The sequence below is a fragment of the Diceros bicornis genome, chromosome 12 (genome assembly GCF_020826845.1).
Source record: "Diceros bicornis minor isolate mBicDic1 chromosome 12, mDicBic1.mat.cur, whole genome shotgun sequence".
In the NCBI taxonomy this organism is placed as follows: Eukaryota; Metazoa; Chordata; class Mammalia; order Perissodactyla; family Rhinocerotidae; genus Diceros; species Diceros bicornis.
Genome location: NC_080751.1, coordinates 74145117 through 74160370, shown reverse-complemented (window position 1 = coordinate 74160370; position 15254 = coordinate 74145117).

Genomic DNA, 15254 nt, shown 5'->3' with positions numbered 1-15254 from the left:
ACACTCCCTTCAGTAACCCTGAGAAGAAAAAGAAATAAAAGACATACAGATTGGAAAGAAAAAATAAATAAATAAAGCTGTTTCTTTTTGTGGATAACATCATTGTCTGTGTAAAAAATCTCAAGTAATGAAGAACCAAAATTACTCCTAGGACTAATAAGTGAGTTTTGCAAGGTTTTGGGATATAAGATCTAATAAGTGAGTTATGCAAAGTTTTGGGATATAAGATCAACACACAAAAATTGATCACATTTCTATATACTAACAGTGAACATGTGGTCTTCCCTCTGTGTATGCATCCCTGGTGTCTCTCTGTGTGTCCTTATCTCTTCTTATAAAGACACCAGTCAGACTGGATTAGGGCCCACCCTAATGGCCTCATTTTACCTTAAACACCTCTTTTTAAAGGCCCTATCTCCAAATACAGTCACATTCTTAGATACTGGAAGTTAGGTCTTCAACATATAAGTTTGGGGGGAATATGATTCAGCCCACATTAGTCAGTACTGCAGTGCAAATTAAAATCACATTGAATTTGCTGAGAGTAGATCTCAAATGTTCTCTCAACACACCCACACAAATGGTAAGTATGTGACGTGATAGGTAACTTAATTAGTGTGATTGTGGTAATTATTTCACTATATATATATATATATAATATCATGTTGTACACCTTAAATACATACCATTTTTATTTGTCAATCATACTTCAATAAAGCTGGAAAAAAAACTACAATGATATATTATTACACACCTATGAAAATAACTAAAAAAATAAATAGTAACCACACCAAATGATTCACAGTAAGGACGCTAATACGTTGCTGGTGGTAATGTAAATGGCACATCCACTCTGGAATACAGTTTATCAGTTTTCCCTGTTGTTTAACTAAACGTGCCACTACCATATGACCCAGCAATTGCTCACTTGGGCATTTGTGCCAGAGAATTGAAAAAGTATGGTGACACAAAAATCTGTACACAAATGTTCATAACAGTTTTATTCATAATAGCCAAGAAAAGGAGACAACCTAGAGGCCCTCAAACAACTGAATGGTTAAACAGACTGTGGTGCAGCTGTGCTGTGGAATACTACTCAGCAATAAAAAGAGCAGACTATTGGTGTATGCGACAACTGGGAGGCTTCTGCTGGGAATTGTGCTGAGTGAATAACATCAATCCCAAAGGGATTGTATGGTTCTATTTATAAAACACTTGAAATGATAAAATTATAGAAATGGAAAATAAATTATCTATTGCCAGGATTAAAGGGGGGGAGCAGGAAGGGAGTGAGTGTGGCTATAAAAGTATACCTGGAAGAATGCTTGTGGGGAGTGTTCTCTGTCTTGACTGTGTCAATGGAAACATCTGAGTTGTGATACTGTGTGATAGTTTTCCAAGATATCACCATTGAGGAAAGTTGGGAAAAGGTGGAGTGGATCTCTCTTTTTAATTCTTATAGCCACATGTGAATCTACAAATATCTCAAAATTAAAATTTTAATTAAAATATTATTGCATATAAAAAAAGAACTACTAAAGAATATATTTTAGGGGCCGGCCCGGTGGGGGAGTGGTTAAGTTTGTGCATTATGCTTCCGCAGCCTGGGGTTCACAGATTCGGATCCTGGGCAAGATCTACACATCACTCATCAAGCCTTACTGCAGCAGCATCCCATATACAAAATAGAGTAAGATGGGCACAGATGTTAGCTCAGGGCTGATCTTCCTCACCAAAAAAAAAAAAAAAAAAAGAATATATTTTATCAAGAAAGAATTTGACTCCAAAAGAAAAAGAGTATGATTTTTCTGTATTTTGAAATATTTCAGAAAGATTTTTTAAAAGAGAAAAGTGTATATTTATCAATTATACATTTGAAAATGAAAACTATAGAATTTTGCCATGGCAGGAATTTTGGAGATTATTCCAAAACAAGATCCATCAGAAAATTAATTACCACTTAGAGTAAATTCTTTTCCAAGATCACAGTGAATGGGCAGCTGAGCAGGACAATATCTTCTAACTCCCTGACCAGAGTATTTCTATTACTCCACGCTATTGGATCTTGTTGAAACTGAAAATTAACTATTGTTCAACTTAATTTAGAAATATGTTTCTTTTCAATTAGCTGGTTACCTAGAAAGTGACCTTGTCTGAATCAAGCCTGGCATATTTTGATGGAGATTGGGAAATTAAAACATAGAAATTCTGCAGTCTGCCTGGTTGAGAGCATGATGGGGAAGTGCTGGGGACAGACAGACCACGGGCAGAGGCCAAAGGGGAGACCTCCAACAGCCAGGGGCCATGAGGGACCATTGACATCTCAAGTGCCAGGACTCCCAAGGAGCACGGCTCTGTAGTAAGGGAGAGCCACTCTGTGCTTCGGTGTGCGTGATCCTGGAAGGAGGGGCTTGGTCAAGATCTATATTCTCAACATAGATTATCCTGTGTTATGCTAACATCTAAATTCTCCACCACAGACCCCAGGAAAAAGAGGGAGAAGAAAAGGGAAACAGGAGGAGGTAGTCCCATGGGTGTTGTTTGAAGGAAGCAATAGGTCCAAAAAAAGAAAAGGGAAAATAAACTCAGCCTGTCTCTGAATTGATGGTGAGGAAATGTTGAACTGCATAGGCTTAGACTTAGTCAAGTTTTAAAGGTCCATAATTTTATTAACCTTCCTAATAAAAAGGTTTATACAGACCTATGTCCTTCTGCTATAGGGAAAGCTATGGCCTCTGCAAAGGAAGTAATGCCCACATTCAGTTGAGGGGAATGTTCTAGAATTTATGTACCTAGCTCCAAACTTGAGAAAGACTAGCCTCAGTCCTTCTTCCTGTCATATGGAGGTGTTACATGGTCTTAGTTTCTCTTTCATGACTCTCAAGCTTGTGGGAACTTTATTTCTACTCATTGTTCCTTATCAGGACCTTGACTTCAAGTAAATGGAGAACAGTCTGTTACTCAGAGGAACACACACACACACGATTAAGAAGTATTTATTTCTAAAAAATGTGCTGTGCCAAATAATCAACCCATGAATTGAGAATATGACAATAAAAGATGGCTGCAGCTGATCAATATTCATCCATTTATCCATTCATGAGAAGCAGCTCCTGAGTCCATATTAAGTGCATGGGAGAGTAAAATTAATTTTAAAAATGGGAAAACCAAGACCAAAGAGATTGAAAGCTTTTTCTGTTATAACCCAGAAAGTGAAGGGTGAAACCAAGGCTTGAACTCTTGACTGCCTATCCTTAAGGCCATCTCTTTCCACTCTGCCACAAGGCTTCCATAACACACACTGAATAAGTGTCCATGTGCAGGCATTATCATATCAACTTACCTCTCTCCAATTTCAGCTCTATTATCTGAGTAATGCAAACAAAATTCCTTGATTCTTATTTTCTCTAAACAGGATGTTATGGAATAGGTTACAGGAATGCCAAATTATTTTTTAAACATCTTCATTCTGCACTTTTACTTGCTGGTTATGCATTGTAAAATGGTAGTTTGTATACATGATTATGTGTTTCATGAATGTCTTCACGAGCATTAATATTCTTTTAAAATATAGCCTTGTTGTTCGTTATCTTTGAATGAAGAATGTCTTCTATTCCTCTCTTCTATTATCTTTCCTCTAGTAAATAAAAACATCTTAGCCATTAATGTACTGCTCTTATATGACAAGAGCAATAAAACTTTAAGTGGTTCATTAAACAGATGTCAAATGCTCCTTTTAGCTATATCTTCTCATTTTGGAATATACTGTATACAAAATGCTTTTAAATGATCAGTTTTATTGATTATGCAATATTTACACTTGAAGGAAGTGATGATTTTGGTCACATTGGCTGTGGATCATTCAAGGATCATAGTTTAATGACAGGCAAACGGGGTGTAGCTCTTCTTTGGGGAAAGTAAGCAGGTAGAACTATAGAATAAATGGAAAATCTGAGTCATACTTTTGTTTACCAAGGATTTTGACTTGAAGTTACTGAATGCCCTGAGAGCCGGCTGATTTGTACACGTACTCAGACCTAGAAGTAATTTTATGGATTAAAACGAAATAGTCCTGTGGGGATGTGGGGACAAAAATCCCTCCATAAATACATGATACATGGGTAAATTTTTTGAGCTTTGGATAATCATTGTCAAAATGCTCTGTCTCATCTCACACATTGTGAGGTTGCTCGTGACACACCTTTCCTCTTCACACTTAGGTTCACTACACTTCTCATAATTTTCCAGAATTTTCCTACCATCATGGGTTTGCACAGTCTATCACCTCTGCTTGAAAACCTCTCCCTCACTGTCTACTTGGTATTTCCTATTCATCTTTCAAAATAAACTCAGACCTTTCTTGTCTCCTTTCTCCCAAGACTCGTCATCACTCTTCACATCTTGTTACCTGATGAACGCAAACACTTGTATTTTAATGGTTTTTGTGTGTTGCTACACTGATCTCTTTAGAATTCCATCAATTCTTCAAGAACAGGGCCCATTTATTTTCTTCTTTCCAATGTCTGCAAGCATCTAGTGGAGGATCAGTAAGTTGAATTTAATTGCTCAGATTGTAGAATAAGAATCTGACCTTAGTCTGAACACACAGCAGCAACCCTACCCCATCCCCTTGTCCATTTCCATTGGCCTTAAGCAGATCTTGTCTGCCACCTGAAGCCTAAATGTCTCTAGGTATGAGAAAATGGAAGCCTCGAGCTGCGTGCACTTGACCAGAGTGCTGAGGACTCAAGGAAAGCCACAGAAGGACAGGACTTACCTGGTTAAGCCACATGAAAACCATGAATATCAATTGGCAGCCCAAGTCCTTGAGTTGCCGTTGTTATCTAATATAGGATGACCAGCCAGGTGAACTAATCAGCCTTTGAGTCCAGCTTATCTTTTAAGTCAGTCAGCTCCCCTTGAACACCATCAGTTCACAGCTTAAAAACTGATCTAGTAGGAAAGAAAATACTCCACAAAAATGTTCCACATTGATTTTAGTAAGAGTTACGTATAGTCTGTGAGAGAGAATTACGCAGATAACAGAGGAGCAGTTTGTGTTTTGTGATTAATGTGATTTTTGTTGCTGGTGTTTTGTTGTTGACACACCGATCAGGAGGGATTTGTGTCCAGAGAATGATAAATGCAAAGGTCAAACGTTTTCTGCATTTCTATCACATTCTTTTATATATTCTTTTCATAAATACACTAGAGGTTATATATGAAAGAGACCTTTGGATGCAACCATTTATGTCTCTTAGACTATTCCCAGGGGTTGCTTTTAAACGTTTTGTTCTTATTTCAGAATCTTTTAGAAAATATATTAGAATGTCATGGAGTTAGAAAGAGCCATCGAGTTTATCTGACCTAAGCTTCTTCCCTGTATATTTTCCTAAATAAGATGCAAGTTAAAGACACTTGATTACAGTATAAAATTCTTTTCTTTGAAAATGGAGCAGAAAACAACAAAGATGTAAATGCATGTGCATATTTTTTCTAATGCAAAAAACTGCCAATGTGTAATTTACATTTTAACCTAATCGCATGCTATGCACTTAGATGCCTCCTGAAAACCTGCTTACAAAAAAAATAGACCATTGGATATGGTAAATGATTTTCTCCATTGATTTCATTTTTAATCTGTTAGTTAAACCAAATTTCAAGAATGCTTCCATCAGGCACATTTTTGATGATCAGCTTGAAGTTAGAAATGAAGGAATGGGCACTAAATTACTGTATTTAACATGTGCGAATTAGACTGTGTGCTAGATGCTTTTACATCTGCTACCCCGTCATGTATAAAGAATTCATGTAAATACAAAGGAATGTGGGTTTCTTACTATAATATTTATCTTCAGTCTACATATTTTATAATCCACATGAAGTGGTTAACCTGAGTTTTCCAATCTCAGTATTGACTATCTACAATTCACCTACAGCCATACAGCCATTACTTCATAAGGAAATGAGGTAGAGGAAGACAGGAATAAAAATATAATATATATTTATATTTATAAATATTTTTATTTATATATATTTATATATATATATATATATACTTTCTCCTTTATAAGCTACCTTTTTTAGACTGTAGATTTTCCCATAAAAATTTGTGTCAATTAATTGTGTATTATTGTCATTAATAATTTGTACTGATTTTGCAAAAGAAAACTTTGTACATGAAGTACCCTGTGTTTGATGCACCCCAGGCTCGGAAACAGAAGTGAGGTATGTACTCGTACATGGACTAGGAATGGAATGAAAACAAACAAAAACTAATCTGACCTCATGTCAATGCTGCATCCTTGCTGAACCCATAACCATTCTCAGGCCCTACGAACTGGTGAAGTTCACTGCTAAATGGTAAATCCAGCTGTGTCGCTGTAATGTACCTTCATTCAACGAATGTGCACATATACTTCTAGATGTCAATTGCTTTGTTAAGTGCTGTGGATTCAAATTCAATCAAGGTAAACATAAGTAGTGTGCTTTGAGAATTTATAGTATGGTTGAAAAAGAGTTAAGAATTTGGGCGAAGATGAACCTAAAATAATTGTTCTAATGAAAATAAACACACATGCAAGATGGCACACCTGGGGAGGCCTCATGGTGGATGCAGTGCTTGAACTGAGGCTTAAGGGGGGCCCGTGCTCTCATGATCACCACAACCTTCGTCAGTCCTGCTTTAATTTAGGAAGACTTCCTTAAGCCTGGGCAGAAGGCACCAAGACACTATCCTAACAAACTAAGGAATGCATCTCATGTAGCTTGACTTTTCTGGGTACGTCTGGCATCCCTGGGCTAACTGCTGTCTTTGCCTTTTCCTTCCTGCCAGGTTGGCGCCTCCTGTATACCTGATCTCCCTCCTGACCCATGCCTTTGCAGAGTCCATCCCTGCCTATGCACTCAAACGCCACTTCTCAGGAGGGCCAGATTTGAACCCCAACTGAGTTCTGAATCAACCTTCTGCAGTATTTCCTGGGCAGGAGGGTTTTCCAACACCAAACTTCATCTCACCTCAGCTTCCTCAATTTGACAGTTTAGGCTGACATCACCGCTGTTCTGTGATTCAATACGGGAACACTTCTCACATCTGCCAAGTAAGCTATCCTCATCCACAAAAAAAAAAAAAGAAAAAAGAGATAATTTTGCTTATTAGTATAACACACATTCCATTCAGAGAGGATGATTCTCTTGACCCTGGAGGTTCTGGAGGAAGATACTTCCTGCGATTAGATGGTGTAGGTGTACAGAGATATTTTTAATAGCTAAAGCCAGGAAGTTGCTGATGGGGAGTCAGATTTCACTATAGAGTGATGTACAGAGACATTCCTGATGGAACTCTGAGTAGAAGACAGTAGTTCATCCCACAATTATGAGATATCTTGGGGGAAAATAAACAGTCTTTGCAGTAGGCGGGGAGTGTGAAAATGAAAAGGACAAAGTCAGAGACTACACAGGGGTCGTCAGGGGAGTATGGACTCTCAGAATTGTCTGTAGGGAGTAGATGGCGTGTACGGCATGTACCATGGGTGGCATTTAAGTACATTCTCAAACTGAAAGCAGGCAAGTTTACAAAAGAGGATCATCAAATTAATGTTCTTTACACGACATGTTTATTTTGATCCTTGCTTTATTCTTAGGAAACAGGTATTATTAATGCATTTTTAAAGATTAAAACATGGAGGCTAAAGAAAAAAATATGTTTATATACACACACACAAGTTCACCTAGTTGGTATGTTGAGAGAAAAGCATCTAACTGAAGGCCTGTCTTAGCCACTCAGGGTAACACAAAGGCCCCAGCAGCCCTGAAATGTTTGGCACAGAAATGATGGTATAACATATTTTGGCACTCTCTTCTATCTACTTAGGGGCACTGTTCCTAACATTCAATACATTAAAATAACATTTTAACTTCCTCTAATCTTAGAAGCTGTTTGCCAGCAATGTGCAATAATAATTAAAATTGTAGAAGATTTATGCCATTTGTTCATCTCCTGGGAGGAACATGAGGAAAGGGGATTTATGACCTCTTCTCAATCTGCTTCCTTCTAGGCCCCCTCTTGCTTCTATGTTCGAGGTCTTGGTTGCCTTTTATGCCGTTTCCATCTTTGAGATTCTGAGTGTCCCATCCTCTAGCTGCCTATTTTCAGAGCCAACATTCGCAGTGTTTCTGGTCATATTTGTCAGTAATTGCATTTTTCCTTTATCTTGCTGAGAATCTGCCCCCAGCAGTATCATCCCATTTCTTTGATTTTTCTCTCATTGTCATCTCCTTGTTAATGGTTATCAATATAAGCTAAACACATCAGCTAAATGCATCATCCTGTCAGAAAGAAGTGGTGTTGCTGGAAAGAACCAGTTGTGTGCTAGATAGAAACATTGCCCAGTTCAATTTTTGGAAGTCCTTCTCTTTTACCCAATAGCTAAGATTCTGCAGTTGCCAGCCCTACCTCTCTTAACTATAGACATTTATTTCCAAGAGCATATTCATATGGATATTCAAAAACAACTTTAACTCAGAATTCCAAAGAGAAACTCATAACTAGCCGTCAACATGTGTCCTTTTCCAACTAGTCAGTGGCTCCACCATTGGACTGTCCCTCAACTTAGAAACCTCTCCTTACTAATTCATTCCTCACTGCCCTCCCTTATCCCATCTTTCAATAATTTCATTATAATCTTTCACCAAAATAGTTCATGAATATTATCCTACCACTCAACCTCATCTCCATATGAGTTCAGGTCTTCATCACTTTTACCTAATCTCATCAACAGTCAGCCAACTAAATTCCCAGTTTCCAATCTCTTTTTTTTTGCACAGGAGTTTCTGTTAAAAATATGAAATTGAGCACACACATCTCTTCACCTTAAAAACTTCTTGATTCCTCATTGCTCACAATATAAAGTTTAAACTCCTCAGTAAAGCATACAGGCCCTTCGTATTCTGGCCCCAACTTTCATGTATAGCTCCAGGCACTCTCTCCTCTGAATGTCCTGTTCTTCAGACATCCAGACTGAACAGATTCTTTTCCTAGAAAATGGATAGCACTTGTCCATCTCCAGAAAGAAAGAGACAGTAGAATTCTAGATACAGGGACACTCAATAAATGCTGATTAAGGTAAATGGTATATTTGGAATTCTCCACTACACCAGCTGGAATTGACCTCTTTCTCAAATTCACACTGACTGTCTATTGGCACCAAACTCTTGAGATGGTAGAAAGAGACTCTCTGCGTCTTTGAAAAAATGTTAGCCATTGATTCCTGTGGCAGGTGATGCATGATCTCTCATTAACTCAATGGAATAAGGTGATGGACCAATCAAGGGAGGAGACACTAAGAAGGCAGATGTGACGGCCCAAAGCAGTCTATGGGCCACAGAGAATCAGACCACCTTTCCCCAAGCTCCAGGGACCACTGATGCCAGGACCAGCCCCGGCAGCACTAATGAAGCCCACACAGGCTCATGCTGTCAGTCGTATTTAATTAGTAAGGTTTGACAGAACCACTCTATGTTTTGGAGTCAGTGAAAGCTGAATATAAATCCTGGAGTCACCACTGAATATACTTTAAGTCCCTGGGAAAGTCTTAATCAATCTTTCTCATCCTGATTCCTAAAATGAAAATGGGGATTACAGTTCTCATCCCACAGAGTTGTCATGAGAGTTAGCAGATAATGCCTAGCACAGGGTAATCATTCAACAGATGCAAAAGTACTATTTTTAAAACTATACTTTAAGAATGTTAACACAAACATCGTATTTCAAGAACCAGATTTAAGCTATTGAAATCAGTAACCATTTTAATTATTTGGATATTTTTGGAGACCCACATTGCAAGACACAAATTAGATTCAGTGAAATATGTCTAAGATTATTTATATCCAAGCTTGTGTTAATAAGTTATCTTATGTGCCAGAAAGTTAATTGCAAAGTGTTTCCACAAGTTTAACAGTAATTCAGAATTTTTTAAACACTCAGTTTACTTTTTTAAACACTCAGTGCAAAATCTATGAGATTTAAAGTTAGAAAAATCTGGAAGTTTTAAACATTAACTACAGCCCTTAAAAAACATGCCTTTGGTCAAATAACTTAATTTCTTTAAAAATTGAGATAAAAATACTTTTATCATTGAATAACTCTGAAGACCAAAAACGTGCCTGAGGACTCCACAAATGAGTATTGTACGCTTTCCTTGCCATTCTTTTCTGAATTACAGTTCTCCTCAAACAGCTATCTATAGATTTTTATGGAGAAAGAATAGGAAAATATTTTGTAGAAAAACAATAATGTAGTCTGGGGCAATACAACTCTTAGTAGATATCCAAAATTCCAATAGAAAGTAATTTTAAAAGATTAATTTATTCAAGATTCAATATCTACCACTTGACTTTAATTATAGTCGTTATTATTCCTTTAGAACCTATCTTTCCATTATTTAGTTACCAATTTTTGTCATTATTTCAGATAAAAGCACAAAACCAATTGATCTCGCTGTATCTTTTCCATTGTGAGGATGCTTACAAAAATAACTTGGTAGGAAACATTTCCCAGTTGGCACTTTGTCTCCTCACTTATTTTAGCAGGTTGAACAGTGAACATTCTACGTGGCTGTATGAATGTTGTTTTAATTCACTTGTCTGGAACATACTGACATAAACCAAATTATCTTACTTCAAAGAAAATAACAACAATGAAAGAGAGACAAACAAAACAAAATAAAAGCTCTTCAGCAAGTGTATATAATTGGACCAATTACTTGAGCTCTCCATGTATTAGTTTTCTCAAATGGAAACAGACCTAGGTTGTTCTAGGACTAAATGAGCCCATTTAAAACAGTGCAGGGCACCAAGTAAGCATTTAATAAATGTTAGTTACAACATAAAATTGGGTGACAGCAATTGAAATATATTTCCTTTATTTAAGGTTCAATTTTATCCTCTATTTAGAAATTTTCCAGTAGGTGTGCTTTTTATTATTATTTATTTATTTGTGAGGAAGATTAGCCCTGAACTAACACCCGATGGCAATCCTCCTCATTTTGCTGAGGAAGACTGTCCCTGGGCTAACATCCGTGCCCATCTTCCTCTACTTAATATGGGACACCACCACAGCCTGGCTTGATAAGCAGTGCATATGTACGCACCCCCAATCCGAACCTGCTAACTTGGGGCCACAGAAACAGAGCTCAGGAACTTAACTACTATGCCAGCCCCTAGATGTGTTTTTGAATTACGAGTGATAAGTTAATAAGCCGATGGTAAGCGTGGGAGGAGGAGTTCAGGCTCAAAATGAGAAAGAGGAAGAGATGCTATGGGTGAGGTGTATACATGTTTCCATCTGAAATTTTATGAGCATAATATAGACATGTGTCTCATATAAATGGTTATTTTTATTTGGTAGATAAATGCACTGAATACATGGAGGCTCAGAAGGGTGAACATAGTAGGAGGCAGATCTAGAATTTAGGTTCAAGTTTTATGATGCTAAGTGAAATTTTCCTTTACGCTTTACCGTGGCTGCCTCTAGATGAGTGATTGTGTATTAACTTGTGTACACGTATCATGTTATTTTCCAACTACAGTCATGCACCACACAATGATGTTTTGGTCAACGTCGGACCGCATATACAACGGTGGTTCCATAATATTAGTCCCATGTAGCCTAGGTGTGTAATAGGCTATACCATGTAGGTTTGTGTAAGTATACTCTACGATGTTCTCACGATGACAAAATCGCCCAGTGATTTTTCAAAACGTTCCCATCGTTAAGCAATGTCTAACTGTACATAGATGTATTTTGGTGAGCATTATATTCAATGGATTGCCATTTTACAATTTAATTCAGGTCAAATAAAATGCAAAGTAATCAATAATGACATATTAACTAATGTGATGTAGCAGGGAAAAACTTAAAATTTTTTGAAATTTAATAGAGTGGATGAGCTTTCTACTATTATTTTCTAGTATCTGCATGCATTTTAGATAATGGAATGACATATGTTGTAAAAATATACATTAGCTATAGGTGTTCTTACTTGCATGCACTGTGTTATATCAGCAAGTAGCTTAAATTATGTTAACGTGCAAAATCCTATCTATCCAGTTAGCTACAAAATCTCTTCTATTAAAACTTTTGCAGACACAGTAGTGAAGTACGTGATTTTACATCCTCCATTCACTATTTCAGACAGGAGAAGCGTCATTGAAGCGCTCTATGAAAGGCTGCCTCTTAATACGGGATGTGAGGAAGCAGGCACTGTGTGAAGGAGGCGGAGAAGCATGATCTCTCTACTGCCTCCAATCGAGAAATGGTACCAGGATCAAGACGTAAGGAAGACAGGTAGGAATCTCTCCACCTATCCTGGAAGCAATCTGAAGTTCTTCTCTTCACGGACTTACATTTTTGCACGAATCCATGCTCCCTTCTTGATGCATGCCCAGAAATGAAAGGATCACGGCAGTAAAGATGGAGTGATACTTTCACAGTGCAGGTCATATTTCAGTCTAATTTAAACCTCAGCCAACAGCTGCTTAAATGGAAGATGGGCATTAAAAAGAACATTTTCCCCAAATGGAAAGTAAAATAATCTTATTTTAAAGGAGACACAGATCCTGGCTGAAAAATTACTCCCTAGTTCCTTTTCCAAAGTGACAGATGTAGGTGAATCAAAACATGCTCAGCTTTTACAAAACATGGTCTCAGGTAAAATGAGTTTTCTTAAAACAGATTCTAATCCTATGTTTTTTCCTTGTCTATTTTTTTCATGTTTTGGATTGGGAAAGTCCTCGTACAGAGCCAGCACTGGAGCTTATATATTGAAACCTAGTGCCTTAATGGCATTCTAAAAACGGTAAGTGCCCCAGAGAGTATAAACGCATAGTTTATTTCCTACTCACAGGTGTATGAGTGGGCTTCCTGTCATTTGAGCCTGGTGACCACGCCCACCTGTGCAAAGTCCTGGACACTGGAATCCAGGCAGGCACGGTGTTTCCTGTGGGAATCTGGGAGCCAGGAAGCGGGAGCACTAAGCCCAACCCTGCCTCAGGGAGAGCCCAGCAAAAATCTCGAAGGGCAAATGTGACATGTGTTCTAAGCAGTCTCTAGACCTGGAGTGGAGAATTAGGAAAAAAGAAAAAGAATAAAAGTGTCACTTAGATGCAGGAATAAAGAAGCGAAGAAAAGGTGACCAGGAAATGAGACGTCCAGGATGAGAACTGGGCTCGGACAACAAGTGCTCCTTTTGGGATGCCAGCAAGGCCATATGGAGGCAGATCTGGTTAGTGAAAGGTGCAGCAATGAGCCTTTCACTCTGTGTTGATCAGATGAATGCATCACTCTGTCTATCAAATATTTCCCACACTGAGGTTATGTGTGTAAGCCATGACCGGACTGAAAATTCTTCTTCCCATTGCTTGAGAGAGAAGCACTGCATGAAGAGGCTAAAACCTAGGCTTGGAGTTCAGTTGGGAGGGTTATAATCCCAGCTCTGCTATCACTAGTATTGAATCAGTTGCTTAACTTCTCCGTATCTCAGTTTATTCACCTGTAAGATGGGAAAGTAATATGTACTTCAAAGGCTTATTGAAAGAATTAAGCTAGTTGTTCCATGTGAAGCATTTACTATGATAAGGACTTGTGGGGTGCTTCAATTTGGTAGTAGGTTGTTCTCATGAAACTATTCTTCATTTCTCAGTCATAAGTCATTGCCTTTGAGAGAAGAATGTTTCAATCTTTAGAGAGAAGTGTAAGTTCCAAATATTCTAATTAGCAGAGTCTCTGCCTAAACCAATATGGTCATATAGACACATTAGTTAAGGGAAACACTTCACTTAAATTAATGCATCTGTGTTCTTTAAGGCAGAAGTATATAGAAGCTCTAATTCATCATAACGAGCAGTGGGTAAGCTAAATTTTAACAAACATTATATCATTTTAATAGGTAGAACCATACTGGACTGTAGGAATAGTTTTAGTACAGTAAAATTTAACATAGTAGTTAAGAATATATGCTCATATATCCAATTCCTGAATTCAGCACATGAATTAGTTGTGTGGCTCTGGACACCTTTAAACTCTGTGTTTCTGTTTTCTCATCATTAAATGGAAGTAATAATAGCATTTGCCTCATAAATTTGTGAGGATCGAAAAAGATGGTACACGAAGAGCACCTAGTAAAATTAGCTATTTTTATTGTACTCATTCAGACAAAGAATTTGATGTTAAGTAAGTTTAGCTGAGCTGCCCCAAATTTATGCAGCATTTGTTTGAAGTAGATGTTAGAGAGTTGATGAATTTTAGCTGTTAACAATCTTATCAATCACCAAAATGACTACATTCAAATTGTTTGAGAACTTTTTTTGGTGTTTTGCATTTGGAAGACAATTTGTTGAAATCAAAAGATAACATCAAAAGATAACTCTACTTCTAACAGTGTTAGTGTCTGAAAAAAACATCCACATAAGTAGTTGTCACCAGGTCCAGACTTGCTACAGCGATTTCAGAAGACGGGGGACTAGACTGGAGACCTAGAGTCTCTAGGACACAAGACAGTTCATTAAGAACCAAATCAGGGATCTGAAAACAAGCAGAATTAGGAACTGGAGGCAGCATGGTGTGGCAGGAGAAGAAACGGACATGAATTTCACTTTGGCCTTCTCTATGCTTTGGTCGGGTGAGCTGCACAACACCACTTTACCTCCTGTCCACTGGAGGCAAGGGTACTCTCTCTGCTGCCTTCAGGGCATTGTCATGGTGAAGACAGTGACGATGTAAGCTCTGTGTGAACCCTGGAGTAATACAGATGGAAGGGATTGAGAACTCAGGCGCGGGAACAGTAACATAGACCAAACCAGAGCATGAAGCACAGGGGCAGGTGGAACAGAGGCACAGAATCTGAGAACATCACCATGAAGATCCAGGGTCCATTTCTGACCCCAGGTGCCCGAGTGTAAGCCAGTGGGTAAGATACTTATCATGTGAAATTCAGAATCCAAAGTGACAGTTCATGAGATGCCAGGGAAAATGAGGAAGACGAGTCAGCCCAGTCAAGAAAGGTCAGACTGGCTCAGCCCTATGGAGGATGAAAGAGATGTTGCCCTTTGGAGAGCCACGATCTCTAGAGAAAACACTTGAGCTTTGATGATGCGCAGTAGGGGAATTACTGGAGGTGTGGAGGCTTCCAAGTGGATCATAAAAATGGTACTTTGAATAGCCTGATAGTAGTTTGATAAATTGGGGGGAGAAGACA